The 17,500-nt window shown below is 37.3% G+C and overlaps 1 long non-coding RNA gene across 10 annotated transcripts in view; it reads right to left on the reverse strand.

Moving 5' to 3' along the window:
* The window catches only part of LOC127521703 (uncharacterized), a 163,083-nt gene that overhangs the window by 52,054 nt on the left and 93,529 nt on the right, over positions 1-17,500 (reverse strand). For all 10 annotated transcript variants that reach the window (XR_007932449.1, XR_007932443.1, XR_007932448.1 and 7 more), the window contains exon 4: positions 11,321-12,622. This is a non-coding gene — a long non-coding RNA (uncharacterized LOC127521703). The remainder of the gene's footprint in view (positions 1-11,320; positions 12,623-17,500) is intronic.

Genomic DNA, 17,500 nt, shown 5'->3' on the forward strand with positions numbered 1-17,500 from the left:
GGGTTAAAGCAGCCAATTCGCTGGGTTAAAACAACCCAATTCCCTGGGTTAAACCAACACAGCCACTGGGTTTGTCCATTTTAGAGAAAGGCAAAGTTTATCAAAACAATATTTGAATGTTGACCAAGGCTTGTTTGAATGTTACAATATGCCACCTATAGAAATTTGTATTTAGTTTTATATATTTGATCATATTGATAAATAAACAGTTATGGATCAGAGTGGAAGAACACAGAATTCATCAACTGTGTTGTAATCAGTAAATTCTTCTTCCTGTCATGCAAAATTCAATTTCTGATAAACTGAATAGTAGAAACTACTTACATCCAATTAATTTCCACCTTGGATTTTTCCAGCATTTTCATATTTGTGAACTAGTTCAAGGTTTTTCACTTGATCTGTAGCAGATTTGACATGCATGTCATCAATAATCAGCCGGTCAGTAATGCATGCCTATTTTACTAAAATGCAATAATTCCTGAACAGCATTTCACATTTTGAATTAGCTGAATAAATGCATTGCATTGCACAGATTTGTCAGTTATAATAATGATGAAGTGATCCGATCAGCTTCATGTTTTCTATCTTCGACTCTGTTCTTGAGTGGTTTTGCTTGCAGCTGTATTTTCTGTTTGAAAACATTAGTGTGACAGTAGCATTTGCAGTCGTACACATTCGTGTTCACCATGACGTGTGCGTCGTGTCAAAGTAATATAATTACACTAGACATCCCTCCACCTCGAGTGCTGTAATGAATTTCTGACGCGGCAAAGACAAATGCCTGAATATGGGATGATTGTCAGCTGATGTATGACGGCGCATTAAGATCCCTGCATTAGCGTGTCAGAATATATAAATGGAAATGCATTAAAGAGTCAGAAGACGCACACAGTCAGTGAGAATGAATTCAGCCTGCGTTTAAAAAGAAAGCATGTTGTGCACAGACTCCCACAGCGACTGATTTAATTTGCCAAATTATGTTCACAAAAAATGTTTGTCTCTGCAGTGAAACTGTCGTAGGTGGAGCGACGGACACGTGATGGAGATGCAGGAGAACAACTGTGAATGTGGCCACATATCATCAGCGGGGTCAGAAACGGTCAGCGGGAACATCAGTCACAATCACAGTCGCCTCCAATTACGCTCCCCTTGAAAAGCACCATGGGTAACGTAACATCATTTCTATTGACTGCTGTGATCTCCAGACAGAGTCTCGCATTAATACAATTGATGATGACGCTTGTCATTTTTCCCATCATTCCACATCATGAGTGTCACCTGGAAAAACGGAGTACAAAAAAGTACAAATAACACATTGCTTTTATTGTGTTATTTTATTTTCATTTTTATATATATTGTACTGTATTGTAGTATTTGTTAATATTTATTTATTAATATTTTAAATTAGCTTTTTTTTTTTTTTTTTTTTTAGGTTTTAGTAGTTTTCTTATTTGCTTTTCTCATTATTAGTTGTTTTTTATATTTAATTTTAATTTAAATTTTTGTCATTTTAGTACTGACTTATTTTAAGTTAGTTGCCATGGCAACATTTCTATTTTACATTTAAATTTTTCATCTAATATTTATGTTTTATTTTATTTCAGCTTCATTTATTGATTGATATTGATTTATTAATATTTTTAATTAGCTTTTATCTTTAAATGTTCAGTTTTCATTTTAATTTTAGTTTAAATTTTAGTAATTTTGTTACATGCTTTTGTTCTTATTAGTTGTTGTTTTTTTTGTTTTGTTTTTTTAAATATTTCTATAAGGCTTTATTTTAGATTTAGTTTTAGTCATTTTAGCACTTAAACTTTTAGTCAACAACATTTCAATTTCCCATTTAAGTTTTCATCTAATATTTATGTTTAATGTTTCAGCTTCATTTCAGCTTCCAAAAATCGTTTTATTTAACAATAACAGCACTTTATCTTTTTACTGTACACTGTATTTGAACAGCATTGCACAGTGTAAATAAGATGCATGTAGATGAATGTCTGAATAAACCATAATACTCCATAATATTCGACTGAATCAGCTACATCAGGACTTTTAAGGGTCAGAACGGGTAAAAATATCTCTATATGCTAACTAGGGTATTTTTTGACACTTTTTGATGTCAAAAAACTCTCATAATTTGCATGTTTAGGTTTATATTTTTTGTGAACCTCATACTTGCTCTAAAGTGTTAAGCTCCTCTAGTTTGCATGTATAGCGTCTTCTATAGATCCTCATTCTGAAGGTTGTTGTATTTCACACTAAGCGTCAAACTCTCAATGTTTGGCACATAATGGACGTCCAGCACGAGTGAAGATCAGTCTCAGTCCACACAGAACCTATATGTAATTTTACGCCGCCCATCTGTTCAATCAGGAGCGTTTATTCATTACTGTCCACACGACTGCGATGTTCTCGTTGTTTGAGTTCAGACTCATTAGCTGTGATTGGAGAGTTGGCCGCGTTCCTCAGAAGAGCGAGTGACATCAGTCCTGTAGACAACTGATATTAATACTGAACACTACAGATTACTTACAGAGGGCGGAATTATAATTGTGAGCAAAACATCAGGATTATTAATGTTTCAGATGAAGTAGTTTTGTGATTTATAAGCCTTTAACTAAAAGGAAAGTTTGTTGAGCTTTGTTTTGTGGCTTCACAGAACTCTACGTGAAAGTTTTCACATAAAGTTTTGTAAGATAAAAGTGTTTATAGTATAATGTTTTATAGGTTTAGATATACAGTGTGTATATATATATATATATATATATTTAAGATACCTTGAATACAAGTATGTCACTTTGGCGATACAGTACAGGGCAGATATTAGTTAATATTAATATTCTATATTAATCCTAACATAAAGATGTATTCATGTAAGGTTGTAATAAACAAAAGTCATGTCTATTCTGTATGATAATCATCTGATTTTCCTCTTATTTCAGTAAAATATGTGATTGAAACATTCCAGCACTAAACGGGACACAGATTCACGAGGACGACAGGTAATTAAACATCATAAAGATTAATAAAATCATCAGAGAGGCCTGGATAATCATCTTTGGGCCACTTATCAAAACTCCAGGGCCACAAAACCCGATTACGATGCTGATCTTTCTATCTCACGCCATGAACATTTACAACAACCGGATAAGGATGGATATTTGGTAACACTTTACAATAAATTCTAATTTTTTAACATTATTAACTGATATGAACTAACAATGAGCAATGTATTTTTACTAGGGGTGTGACAAGATCTTGTGAGACGAGATCTCGCAAGATTAAAAATGTGACGAGATTTCTCTTCGAGGTGAAAAAGCTGTCTCGTGAGTGTGAGGGTGAACTTAGGATAGAATATGCCATTGCTATGTTTGCATTACGCCTCCACTGTCGTTTTGCTTTTTATAGAAATAAAATCTATTCATTCAGTTGGATAACGGTCGCTTCAATCCCATCCAGCTCATCCAAAACGAGCTGTTGTACGTTATGCAGCAGGAATCAGAGTTCAGTGAGTAAGGGACGAGATGACTGACAAGACCATGGCGGAGGATTCATTGCACAACAGAGACTAAAAGCATCTGATAAATATCTTATCTTCACTCTCAGCACCGGCGCTCCCTATTCACAGAGTACATGCGATCGCGAAATAGAAAGCGAAAGTAAAATGCGAAATCACGATTTCAGTACCCCACATTTTGAAAGCGGCTCCCTGATGCATGCAAATAGAAGCCAGTCAGTTGAGTTTGTGGCAAAACCTTTTACAGTGCTTCAGTATTGTTGACTTTTACTGCATGTGATAATTCATACTCAGAAAGTAGAACTGAAATGACATTCATTACAAGATGATTAGTTCAAACATTTCAAATGCACCTGCAGACTATTTTTCTAGTCATGTATTTCATCACTGAGGATTTCTTAAAAATACTGTGTAAAAATCTCGTTCTCATGAACACAATCTCGTGTCTCATCTCATGAGCTGTCTCATCACACCCCTAATTTTTACAGCATTTTAAATGTTAGTTAATGTTTAGGTTCACATTGCATTACCTAATGTTACAACATTCGACCTTAAAAATGTATTAGTAAATGTTGAGATTAACATTAATAAAGATTAATAAATGCTGTAGAAGTATTGTTCATTGTTAGTTCACGTTGACTAATGTAAACCTTGTTGTAAAGTGTTGCCAAATATTTATTATTCTCCAGATTTTTACCACACATGATGTTTTTTTCTCTGTAAAACGTCACATGGGGAAAATAGCTGGGAAATGAAAAGGGCTCAGTTTTAACACCAATCCTATTCTCGAGCTAATTAGCATTTCTGTGCAGAGAAAAGCAGCTAATGTGATCTCGCTCTCTCTGTTGGATCACACAGACGACTGAAGCGACGGGGCGTGAATGACACCCGACTGCCATCGCAACATTCGGCCGGACGCTGGGATTCTGTGGGATGCCAGCTGTAGTGCTGATATACCGGCATAAAGTTTGGAATAATTGTGATTTTTACAAACTGTTTGATGAAGCCAGAATGTTCAGCTATTGAACAAAACCTTTTTTTGTATAACCAAAACACAAACTTTCATCTCGCACAGTGTTTCCGAACAAACCCGATTTATGGAGTCTGGTGTTCAGATATGCAATATGCAAAACAAGCCTCTGAACTCTGCGGCGCACCAGCGTTATTATTGATTCTTCACTCCTCCGGCTCAGGACTGTGGAAGCAGGTTTTAGGGTGTCCTCTCTGTCATTGGAGGAGACGACCTCTCCGTTCCTCTGGCGTCAGGTCAATTATTCACCGTGAGGGAAGCACACCTGAGTCCCAAGGGGCTCTGGCTGATGTAGTGTCGGACAGCGGGGGGAAAAAAAAAGCTTCCCATTTCCATCGCAATGCCAGGTGATGGATTCGGCCGTGCCCGAGAGGTTCAGGTACTTCAGAGGTGACCTTCAGCACAGAGCTTTTCCCAAACCATTCCCTGCGGAAGGACTGAAATCCGTGTCAACTTTGTTTGTTTGCTGAGAGATAAGGCTGAGATCCACTGTGAAGTGAGCAGGACGTCACTGCCATTTACAATACAAATGCTATCTTGATAACGTCACACACTTCTCTTCTCAGTCAAAGTTTGTTGTGGCAAAGCTTCATGCCGTCTTCTGTGCGGCGCTGATAAAAAAAATTAAAAAGACACATTTCCTTTTGAAATTCATTGTGTGACTTTAGAGATCTTCAGCTAATTACTTTTCAATATGAATCCAGGATCACATTATCAGTAAACACACACACACATTTGCACGGTCCAATCATATATATATATATATATATATATATAGTGCTGAAATCAATGGCAAACACTAGCAGTCAAAAATTTGGAATAATTTTAATGTTTTTAAAAGAAGTCTCTTCTGCTCACCAAGGCTGCATTTATTTGATCAAAAAATACAGTAAAAATAGTGAAATATTATTCCAATGTAAATCAGCTGTTTTCTATGTGAATATATAGTAAAGTGTAATTTATTCCTGTGATCAAAGCTGAATTTTCAGCATCATTACTCCAGTCTTCAGTGTCACATGATCCTTCAGAAATCATTCTAATATGATAATTTGCTGCTCAAAAAAATTTTGTGGAAATTTATAATATTACATTCAAAGATTCTATTTCAAATAAATGCTGTTCTTTAGAACTTTCTATTCATCAAAGAATCCTGAAAAATAAAATGTATCACAGTTTCCACAAAAATATGAATCCTTTTCAACACTGATAATAATCATAAATGTTTCTTGAGCAGCAAATCATCATATTAGAATGATTTCTGAAGGATCATGTGACACTGAAGACTGGAGTAATGATGCTGAAAATTCAGCTTTGATCACAGGAATAAATTACACTTTACTATATATTCACATAGAAAACAGCTGATTTACATTGGAATAATATTTCTGAATTTTTACTGAATTTTTGATCAAATAAATGCAGATTTGGTGACTCTTTCAAAAACATAAAAAAATCTTAATTATTCCAAACTTTAGTGCATATGTGGCTATGGGAAAGTAATAAAAAGCTAAATTACTTCCTTAAACTGATCATGTACTCACTTCATGATTCTCGCCATATTGAACTCCCTCTGATGTTCAGAAAGACCATCAGAAGAAAGAGAGATGATCTGAAACATCCCACAAGGCCATTCTGACACCGTTCCTCATGTTAGCGTGACACATGCACTCTGATCATTGGAACAAAGCGTTTGATTGATCTTATTAACGTCCCTGTTCCATAGATTTATGCATTTTAATCATGCTTATTGATGCCGGCAGACTCTGTAACGTGTGTCATCCTCATTATGAATGCGATAAGAGCAGTTGTTTACATGCAGGATAATTTATGGCTCTTGAGAGGGGAAATGGCAACTTCCTTCATAAGCATCATTTTCAGAGCGACGGCTGCCGTGATACAAGCATCTGCTCGTTCAGACGGCACTTTAACAAAACAGCTTTGGATTCACTCCAAATAATCTGCTGACCGTGTGCCGGACAAACTGATGACTGCTACCAAAAGCTGCGGGACAATAACATAAAAACTCTGCTGTTTTTTGAGGTCGGATGCAAGAATCAGCATCTTGCTTCGGCTCATCCCCGCTGCTGGGGCGGCATGTGCAGCGCTCTAGGCGGGACGGAGAGACGAGCTGCCGGTCCTGCTGTCTCCAGACCCGTTCCAGAGCCGCACCTCCGTGTGCACTGGAGCGTACCGGAGCCGACCGGCTTTAGGATGAGAACGAGGCCCGCGCTGGGCGCTTTGGCCCCGCACCAGAGAGACAGGTGAGTTACCCGACGGGGTTTAGAAACAGGATTGTCGCCTCATCTCCACACCGACTCCGGCTCCAACTGTTGATGTGTCTTAATAACAGCGTGTGTCAGCTGCCATCAGCGAGTGGAGCCACTGAAGTGTGCAGCTCCAGTCTGCCGCGGACGGGACCGGAACGTGCCGAGCCCCAGCATGGAGGCTCCGTTTCTGCCATCCGGCTCTCGCTTTTGTTCAAAAATCAGGCCGGCTGACTGGCCTTTGTGTTTGTGGGCGGACGAGCCGGACGGAGGAAGTTGGCGTGACGGAGGCCGTACCAATTTTACGCCGCAGACGTGAAATACACCCAATAGGCTCCTTCAGAGAGTGGGAAAACGGGAAAGAGACACACTCTTTATTAGCTCAGTTATTTATCACTTAAAAGGAAGACAAGTGAATTCACATGGGTGCTTCAGATGTCTCATATTAGCCAAGATATCAATTAACTCTTTCCCCACCAATGTTTTTTAAAAAGTTTCCAGCCAGCATCAGCATTTTTGATCATTTTCACAAAAACTTTCATAACCCACAGAATATTTTGTTGTATGAATATCTGAACATGCAATAGAAAGAACAGAGCCTCTGCTTTTAAACAAACAATAAAACATTTTAGGTTACACTTTATTTTAAGCTGTCTTTGTTACACTGTAATTATACATTTAAGTACTGAGCAAAATTAAAAAATTAAAAGTACTTACTATACACTCTAAAAAATGCTGGGTTAAAAACAACCCAAGTTGGATAAAAATGGACAAACCCAGTGATTGGGTTGTTTTAACCCAGCAAATGGGTTGTTTTAACCCAGCGATTGGGCTGTTTTAACCCAGCGAATGGGTTGTTTTAACCCAGCGATTGAGCTGTTTTAACCCAGCGAATGGGTTGTTTTAACTCAGCGATTGGGCTGTTTTAACCCAGCGATTGGGCTGTTTTAACCCAGCGAATGGGTTGTTTTAACCCAGCGATTGGGCTGTTTTAACCCAGCGAATGGGTTGTTTTAACTCAGCGAATGGGTTGTTTTAACTCAGCGATTGGGCTGTTTTAACCCAGCGATTGGGCTGTTTTAACCCAGCGAATGGGTTGTTTTAACCCAGCGAATGGGCTGTTTTAACCCAGCGATTGGGCTGTTTTAACCCAGCGAATGGGTTGTTTTAACTCAGCGATTGGGCTGTTTTAACCCAGCGATTGGGCTGTTTTAACCCAGCGAATGGGTTGTTTTAACCCAGCGAATGGGCTGTTTTAACCCAGCGATTGGGCTGTTTTAACCCAGCGAATGGGTTGTTTTAACTCAGCGATTGGGCTGTTTTAACCCAGCGAATGGGTTGTTTTAACTTAGTGATTGGGTTGTTTTAACCCAGTGACTGGGCTGTTTTAACCCAGCGATTGGGCTGTTTTAACCCAGCGAATGGGTTGTTTTAACTCAGCGATTGGGCTGTTTTAACCCAGCGAATGGGTTGTTTTAACCCAGCGAATGGGCTGTTTTAACCCAGCGATTAGGCTGTTTTAACCCAGCGAATGGGTTGTTTTAACCCAGCGATTGGGTTGTTTTAACCCAGCGATTGGGTTGTTTAAACCCAGCAATTGGGTTGTTTTAACCCAGCGATTGGGCTGTTTTAAACCAGTGAATGGGTTTTTTTAACTCAGCGAATGGGTTGTTTTAACCCAGCAATTGGGCTGTTTTAACCCAGCGAATGGGTTGTTTTAACTTAGCGATTGGGCTGTTTTAACCCAGCGATTGGGCTGTTTTAACCCAGCGATTGGGCTGTTTTAACCCAGCGAATGGGTTGTTTTAACCCAGCGAATGGGTTGTTTTAACTCAGCGATTGGGCTGTTTTAACCCAGCGATTGGGCTGTTTTAACCCAGCGAATGGGTTGTTTTAACCCAGCGAATGGGCTGTTTTAACCCAGCGATTGGGCTGTTTTAACCCAGCGAATGGGTTGTTTTAACTCAGCGATTGGGCTGTTTTAAACCAGTGAATGGGTTTTTTTAACTCAGCGAATGGGTTGTTTTAACCCAGCGATTGGGCTGTTTTAACCCAGCGAATGGGTTGTTTTAACTCAGCGAATGGGTTGTTTTAACCCAGCAATTGGGTTGTTTTAACCCAGCAATTGGGTTGTTTTAACCCAGCGATTGGGCTGTTTTAACCCAGCGAATGGGTTGTTTTAACTTAGCGATTGGGTTGTTTTAACCCAGCGACTGGGCTGTTTTAACCCAGCGAATGGGCTGTTTTAACCCAGCGATTGGGCTGTTTTAACCCAGCGAATGGGTTGTTTTAACTCAGCGATTGGGCTGTTTTAAACCAGTGAATGTTTTTTTTTAACTCAGCGAATGGGTTGTTTTAACCCAGCAATTGGGTTGTTTTAACCCAGCGATTGGGCTGTTTTAACCCAGCGAATGGGTTGTTTTAACTTAGCGATTGGGCTGTTTTAACCCAGCGATTGGGTTGTTTTAGCTTAGCGATTGGGTTGTTTTAACCCAGTGACTGGGCTGTTTTAACCCAGCGATTGGGCTGTTTTAACCCAGCGAATGGGTTGTTTTAACCCAGTGACTGGGCTGTTTTAACCCAGCGAATGGGTTGTTTTAACCCAGCGATTGGGCTGTTTTAACCCAGTGACTGGGCTGTTTTAACCCAGCGAATGGGTTGTTTTAACCCAGCGATTGGGCTGTTTTAACCCAGTGACTGGGCTGTTTTAACGCAGTGAATGGGTTGTTTTAACCCAGCGATTGGGCTGTTTTAACCCAGCGAATGGGCTGTTTTAACCCAGCGATTGGGCTGTTTTAACCCAGCGAATGGGTTGTTTTAACTCAGCGATTGGGCTGTTTTAAACCAGTGAATGGTTTTTTTTAACTCAGCGAATGGGTTGTTTTAACCCAGCAATTGGGTTGTTTTAACCCAGCGATTGGGCTGTTTTAACCCAGCGAATGGGTTGTTTTAACTTAGCGATTGGGCTGTTTTAACCCAGCGATTGGGTTGTTTTAGCTTAGCGATTGGGTTGTTTTAACCCAGTGACTGGGCTGTTTTAACCCAGCGATTGGGCTGTTTTAACCCAGCGAATGGGTTGTTTTAACCCAGTGACTGGGCTGTTTTAACCCAGCGAATGGGTTGTTTTAACCCAGCGATTGGGCTGTTTTAACCCAGTGACTGGGCTGTTTTAACCCAGCGAATGGGTTGTTTTAACCCAGCGATTGGGCTGTTTTAACCCAGTGACTGGGCTGTTTTAACGCAGTGAATGGGTTGTTTTAACCCAGCGATTGGGCTGTTTTAACCCAGCGAATGGGTTGTTTTTGTTTTAACCCTAACCCTAGTTTTATTTAACTCAACTGTTGTTTTAAAATGACTGTATTGCTTGCTTAAAATGAACCCAAAGTATGTTGGAAATGAACATTTATTAATAAGTTTAATGAATAATAATTAAACAATAATAATTTGTTAAATTTCTTAGTAATAAATGTTCACCTTTTGATTATTATTGTTGCCTCTAGTAATTATGTGTCTGATTTTTAATTTCCAACTTATTTTGGGTTCATTTTAAGCCATATAGTAATTTTTAAACAATAGTTGAGTTAAATAAAACTACCCAGCAAACATTTAACCCATCCGCTTCTGCTGGATTTGTCCATTTTTAACCTACCTTGGGTTGTTTTTAACCCAGCATTTTTTAGAGTGTATTGACAGTAAAATGGCCCAGCAGCTGAGTTATAGAAAAGATACCCAACACTGGGAAAAAATATAAAAAATAACCCAATAAAATGACCCAGCAGACTGAACCTAGCATTTGGGTTTAAAAAATAACCCAGCATTTTTTAGAGTGCAGCGCATTTGTGTCTGTTTTCATTTCTAAGGAATTTCAGAAAAAACATCTGAGACAAAGACGAGACTCAAATGAGCAATGACATTCTCCTCTTTCTAACAGTTTAAAATGCCATCATGATTTTCAAACAGCAAAGCATTGTGGGTTAACGCTTAAGCATGTCATATCAGAAGCAGCATGCAAAATGTCCCAGATTAGAGGGTTTAGGTGACCCTACATGAATATTCATAAATATGCATGAGCTCACCGAACTACATAAACAAAACAAAGCCTCTTGCTTCTTGTGTCCCCACAAAATTAAGCATTTAATCAGTTTGGCCCTTCACCACGACACCGTCACCGCGCCTGTCACAATTAATGACGTCTAATTTGAACAGCAGACGTGTGACTGATACGTCCATTAGAGGCACAATGAGCGCTCGCTCTCTGACGACATGTCAGCCATTAATCAATCGCATCAAGATCATTGTGCTGATGATCATCCTCACAGAAGTGTGAAGACATTTCTGTTCATGGAGGAAAAAATTAACTGTGCCAAATCGCTGTAGGGGCGAAACCGCACATACTGGTACTGTCAAGATGGATTGGAGGAAGGTCCCGTCAGAACCGGAGAGAAACACACAAACAGATAGTTAAAGGAACAGTTCAACCAAACATGAAGATTGTTATTATTTACTCACCGTCACATCGGCACAAACCGGCACGCTGGTATTTTTTCTGTGAAACACAAAAGCAGAAAATATTAAAGTGCATTACCATTCAAAAGTCTCTTCTGCTCACCAAGGCAGCTTTTATTTGATCAAAAATACAGTAAAAATAGTGAAATATTATTACAATTTAAAATAGCTGTTTTCTATGTGAATATATAGTAAGATGTAATTTATTTCTGTGATCAAAGCTGAATTTTCAGCATCAAAAGAGTTCTTTTTATTTTTCAGGATTCTTTGATGAATAGAAAGTTCAAAAGAACAGCATTTATTTGAAATAGAATCTTTTGTAACATTATAAATTACTTTGGTGTCACTTTTGATCAATTTAATGCGTCCTCAATCAATAAAAGTAATAATTTCTTTAAAAAAAGAAGAAGAAAAAAATCATACACTGTTTGTTGGTACAATTGTTGGTTTAACTTAAAGTAAGTTAAAATTTTGAAATTAAAAATTTGAGTTAATACAATGAAGGCGACTGGTTTAATAAACAGAAACTCAGAATATTGTGTTATCTGAATTAATTATATGAATTATTGAAGTTTATTTGACAAAAGATAAAATGTTGTGATAGCAAATCATGAAAATAATTTTTTACAGTGTACTAATCACAATCTTTTGTTGGTTTAAGTCAAGCTCCAAAAAGGACTATTAAAAGAGTCTATATGACTTGTCTATGTCTAGGAACAGACTAAAGTTCATTATTCTCATTATTCAATCAAATTTTACGCAAGAATTCACATTAAACACATTATTCTTTTAACTAACAAAAGCATTTTTAACTCTCTGCTGCCTCATGTGGCGACACTCAATGGCAGCTAATTATTTCTCCATTATTAACCATGATTTCCATGCATATTTTCTCTGTGTGTTTCTGTAAAGCGCCGGGACTCATTAATCGGTTTTGGCGGGACAAAGGAACGCTTCCTGCCGCTCTGCAGCAGCCGATAAAACAGAGCAAATTCACAGCCGCAGCCTGAATCCCAGCAGTCCGATCCGAGCAGAAAGGTCACAGTCACACTAATAAAGCACTCCAACCACGGCACGGCACGGAGACGAAGATCCGTTCTGAGAAATCCATCAGTAATTCAGAGACAAACAGCCATGCGGGCATCAACTCGGCTTTATCATTCATATGAGTGCAGGTCCGGCGTGTCACGGCTCGGCCTCCTGCAGTCGAGTCTCATTAAACGGACAGATCAAGAGGAGGAGACACTGGCCTCTTCTGCCTCCCTCTCATCCACATCCATCTGTTATGTCATGAATTCACTTTTCCTGCACAGATTTTAAAGGCACATGGAAGATAAATGAAGCCAAGAGCATTGAGAGAAACGACAGCATGCAACAAACACTCAGTTATGTGTGGATGTTTGAGCAGTAGTGATCCTGGTCACTCAGATATACAACAAAGTCAGTATGTTTCCAGCATTATTATCTGTATTTTGTGTAAATGTATGCGTTGAGCTCTGAGATCCATATAAATACTGCTGTGACCATAAAAATCAATTTTATCATCTTATATTTATACATTTTTAACATGAAAGGGAAGTTGCGCTTGTCTTTTCTTCCTTATTGTTCCGTATATCTGAGTGAAACGGCTTCATGAACAAGAACAAATGTAGGGCGTGGCTTGATTTTGTCTGTGAGGAATTGATTGGATGGTTGTGGTTTGCTATTGGCGGATATCATTTGAATGACAGGGTTCTCTGCCCACATCATCAGGGAAGAGAATATATATATAAAAACAATTTATATTTTTTCCAGCTGTGTCACACTTGGCAGGTTATCTCAGTTTTAGGTACTTATGCCCGTAAGTAAAGAAATAAAGGTCTGGCTATGACTAGGACGGTTAGATATGTTACTTACTTACTCAGATGTGATATTATTCAGATGTAAATCATCTTAGTGTAGATGTATGCTCTCATATGAAGATCACAGGCAAACCCGGGTCAACCATGAACTATCAGATTTATCAGCGAAGAAAAGCGAGTGATGCACAATTGATTTAAAAATAAATAAATATATAAAATAATTTCATGTGCCACAGATGGTGAAAAAGAGGTGAAAGTTCAAATATCTGCCAATAAAATGTCTTAGTAAGATGATATTTAAATGCTTAGTTTTATGATCAAAGCTCTGTAGTTTTGTAATAAATACATATAATGCAATGCAATATAATGCAATGCAATACAATGATGATTGAGAGATGAACAATTAAAATCTTCCTCAAAAGCCTGATGATCATATTTGGATAATCAAGAAAACCTGCTTTAGTCCAGTTGAAATATTACTAACAATATCAAAGTTATTCTTTCGTTTACTTAAAAATCAGTGCAGATTTAACAGCAAAAAGACACGAGCTGAAGGACGTTTGTACAATTAAAGACCTTTACTTGCTAAAAAAGTCAAACTATCAATCAGATGACAGAAGGACTGTAGAAGATTGAGTGCGACAGGTTTATCAGACCATGTTGATCATTCAGAGACTGTATCTTTATAGGACAGCATACCACTCTAATAAAGATATGGTAGAAATAGAAAGAGAAATATACTGCAGTCGTATACTATTTCAAATTCATTATGTCTGTTTACACTGAGTGCAAATATTCAACCTAGTTGGTAAAGGCTATTTTCCCTAACCACACCATTGCTGAGGTATTTTACCATATTACTTCTATTTACACTGTGTGTGAACAGCATTCATCACTATTAAACTCTCACTGATAACTCAAAACAAAATCAAATTAGCCAAAATATTTCATAAACACTCAAGCAGCAGGAGAACGAATCCGTGGATGTGTGTGGGCTGATCATATGTAATCATATATGGATTGATATGAGAGTTTCAGCTGAATGGGCTCCAGCTGCATTATGGGATTTGTTGGTTCGTGCTCTTTATGCGTCGGATGATCCTCTCTAATTAAGCAGCAGACAAATAAAGCAAAGACAAGGCACATTCTAAAGGCTCGTTTAAAGGTCTTTTAATGAGTCCTTGTCACGACATTTAGAGCAGATATCAGCGCAGGGCATGTTCTGTAAATCAAGGCTCATAAAGTTAATAATATGATTGCCGATGATACGAGGAAAGGTCAGTTCACTCCACTGCAGAAGAGACGTCCACACCTCACCTCAGCATTATTCATCTGAAATACATGGATGCAGAAGTGAGCATGTGGAACATTCGTTTAGAAAGAGCTTCAAGAACTTTCAGCTGTGAAATTCGTCAAATTCATTTCACTCAAATAGTTTACTAACTTAAGTTAAGAATCTACAGGCAAAACCATTGATATTTCATGCACTGGTCAATTTTGAGATTTGGCACTATTTTGCTTCTACAGCATGTCTACTTTTAGACTAGTGGAAAGAAAACATCCACACTACACTTTTAAGTGTTTATTTTATTCCATGTTACCTATTTGCGACTGTAGGTTTTAATTTCCATACATATCTTAAAAGAGTTTTTTCTCCACTTCACCAGCACTTACAAACACCAAAACTTACAGTTTTATTCCTGTCTATATTCTGAAGATTTTTACTGAGGGGTTTGTTCATATTGTATAATTCACCAAATTTATATAACATTTTATTTCTAAAAACATGGTGAAAATGTATTTTTCTGTCCATTGACAGTATTTTCTGATTTATATCCAAAATCGCCACTGTAAAAACCTTTAACTCTAATATATCAACAAAACAAAATAAGAATTTTGAACCAGGCTTTATCCAATGTTCAGAATTCTGTTCTGAAATGTATGCAAATTAGAGCATACATAATTTGCATATTTAAACATAACATTTCAGAAAAATTGTAATACAAAAAATGTTTGCAATTCTTAATGTAATTAATCAACTAGGGCAGTACTAATATTTAACCTGGGGTGTCTTGTTTTAAAAATGTTTCTCTAGAGCTGCACGATTAATCGTTAAAAGATTCCGATCTTGATTCAAACACCCACGTGATCTTATTCCTAAATGATTCGGATCCGTCTATTAAACCTTTGACAAGTCAGATCACAGCGAACATTCAGATCTGTGATATGATCCAGAGATAGCCATTGTCATGTATAGGTATGAAACAGCTTTTACAAACAGCCTTTTCAACCACACAGTATCATTATTTCTGTCTTACAATAATTCAGATTATCACAGAAGTACTGTGATAAAAGTTTATAGTTCAGATATAAACACTGATGTCTACTGAAGCGATCAGTTTTATTCCTGTCTATATTCTGAAGATTTTTACTGAGGGGTTTGTTCATATTGTATAATTCACCAAATTTATATAACATTTTATTTCTAAAAACATGGTGAAAATGTATTTTTCTGTCCATTGACAGTATTTTCTGATTTATATCCAAAATCGCCACTGTAAAAACCTTTAACTCTAATATATCAACAAAACAAAATAAGAATTTTGAACCAGGCTTTATCCAATGTTCAGAATTCTGTTCTGAAATGTATGCAAATTAGAGCATACATAATTTGCATATTTAAACATAACATTTCAGAAAAATTGTAATACAAAAAATGTTTGCAATTCTTAATGTAATTAATCAACTAGGGCAGTACTAATATTTAACCTGGGGTGTCTTGTTTTAAAAATGTTTCTCTAGAGCTGCACGATTAATCGTTAAAAGATTCCGATCTTGATTCAAACACCCACGTGATCTTATTCCTAAATGATTCGGATCCGTCTATTAAACCTTTGACAAGTCAGATCACAGCGAACATTCAGATCTGTGATATGATCCAGAGATAGCCATTGTCATGTATAGGTATGAAACAGCTTTTACAAACAGCCTTTTCAACCACACAGTATCATTATTTCTGTCTTACAATAATTCAGATTATCACAGAAGTACTGTGATAAAAGTTTATAGTTCAGATATAAACACTGATGTCTACTGAAGCGATCAAAATAGAGTAAATCACCTTTTGAAAGTAGCTTGATGCTTTAAATAAAGATTGTATCAATTACATCGTTACACCAGTAGGTGGCGACAAGTGACTGTTAAAAAATGCATTTGTCATTGAATCATTCATTCAAGAGATTCCTTCAAAAACGCTGATTCATCCAGTAATTAAACAAGTGAAGTCTTCATGAGTGAGTCATTGAATCATTTACTCAACTGATTAAAATTTTGTCAGAACCTCTAGTAAATTTCATGTCATTTTGTTTATTTTCTGTTTAGAATCGTGGGAGAATCGTGATCTCTATTTTAAACAAAAAAACTTGTGATCCTCAATTTATCCAGTACTCTATGTTTCTCCCAAAAGAAATAACCAGTACATTATAAAATCTAAAAGCACTGGGACAAAGAAGAGCCACGCTTGCAAAAAACGGTTATTTGCAGCCAACTTTGCTTTATATTAGTGGTAATGTTTGCTATACGTTTCCCACAGGCTTTTGTTGGAACACTATGTTTTTGCTGAACAAATAAATAAATTATAAAAACATATATTTCACAAAACATAAAAGCCGAGACCACAAACTAATTGCCCCATTTGCAATAGCTTTACATTATTATTCTTTTTTTTTTTAAAGAATCAAATCATTAAAAAGACAGCAAGTGAAGTGCTGCTTTTAAATAAATGACGCTATACATCAGCACAAAAACCTTCATGACTAGACGTACTACATAATGGACTTATGGCATTAATGGACGACTTTAAGTGCTTTTTGTCATTTCTGGAGCTTCACAGACATCGTCACTGTCACTGTATGGGAAAAAAGCTCAGTAAAGATTCTTTAACATTTTCCCTTTTGTGTTGCACAGTAAGCATAGATGTTTATAATGACTGTAAATAAATTGCAATGTTTTAATTTGCATGAGCGAATAGTTTCTTTAAAGATTGGCCGTGTATTGCGTCCTGCAGATGGGCTTATTTATATCCGCTGTCATTTCTGTTTGGCTCAGATTGGAGAAACCAAATCTTTTTGTTTGATATTTCTTGATTTGCAATGTTAATAAGCCTCGTAGGACTGTCAATCAGCATGGTCATTCAAATACCCACAATTCATTCTGAAAGCTAAATATTTTGGCTGCAAAACCTGAAAAAAATGGAACTTTGGTCATTGAGACCATCAGCCCCGGGCCAGTATAGTGCACTAGAACCGACCAAACAGAGGTCATTTTAAACTGCTAGACAGAG

This window comes from Ctenopharyngodon idella, chromosome 10 (assembly GCF_019924925.1).
Source record: "Ctenopharyngodon idella isolate HZGC_01 chromosome 10, HZGC01, whole genome shotgun sequence".
In the NCBI taxonomy this organism is placed as follows: Eukaryota; Metazoa; Chordata; class Actinopteri; order Cypriniformes; family Xenocyprididae; genus Ctenopharyngodon; species Ctenopharyngodon idella.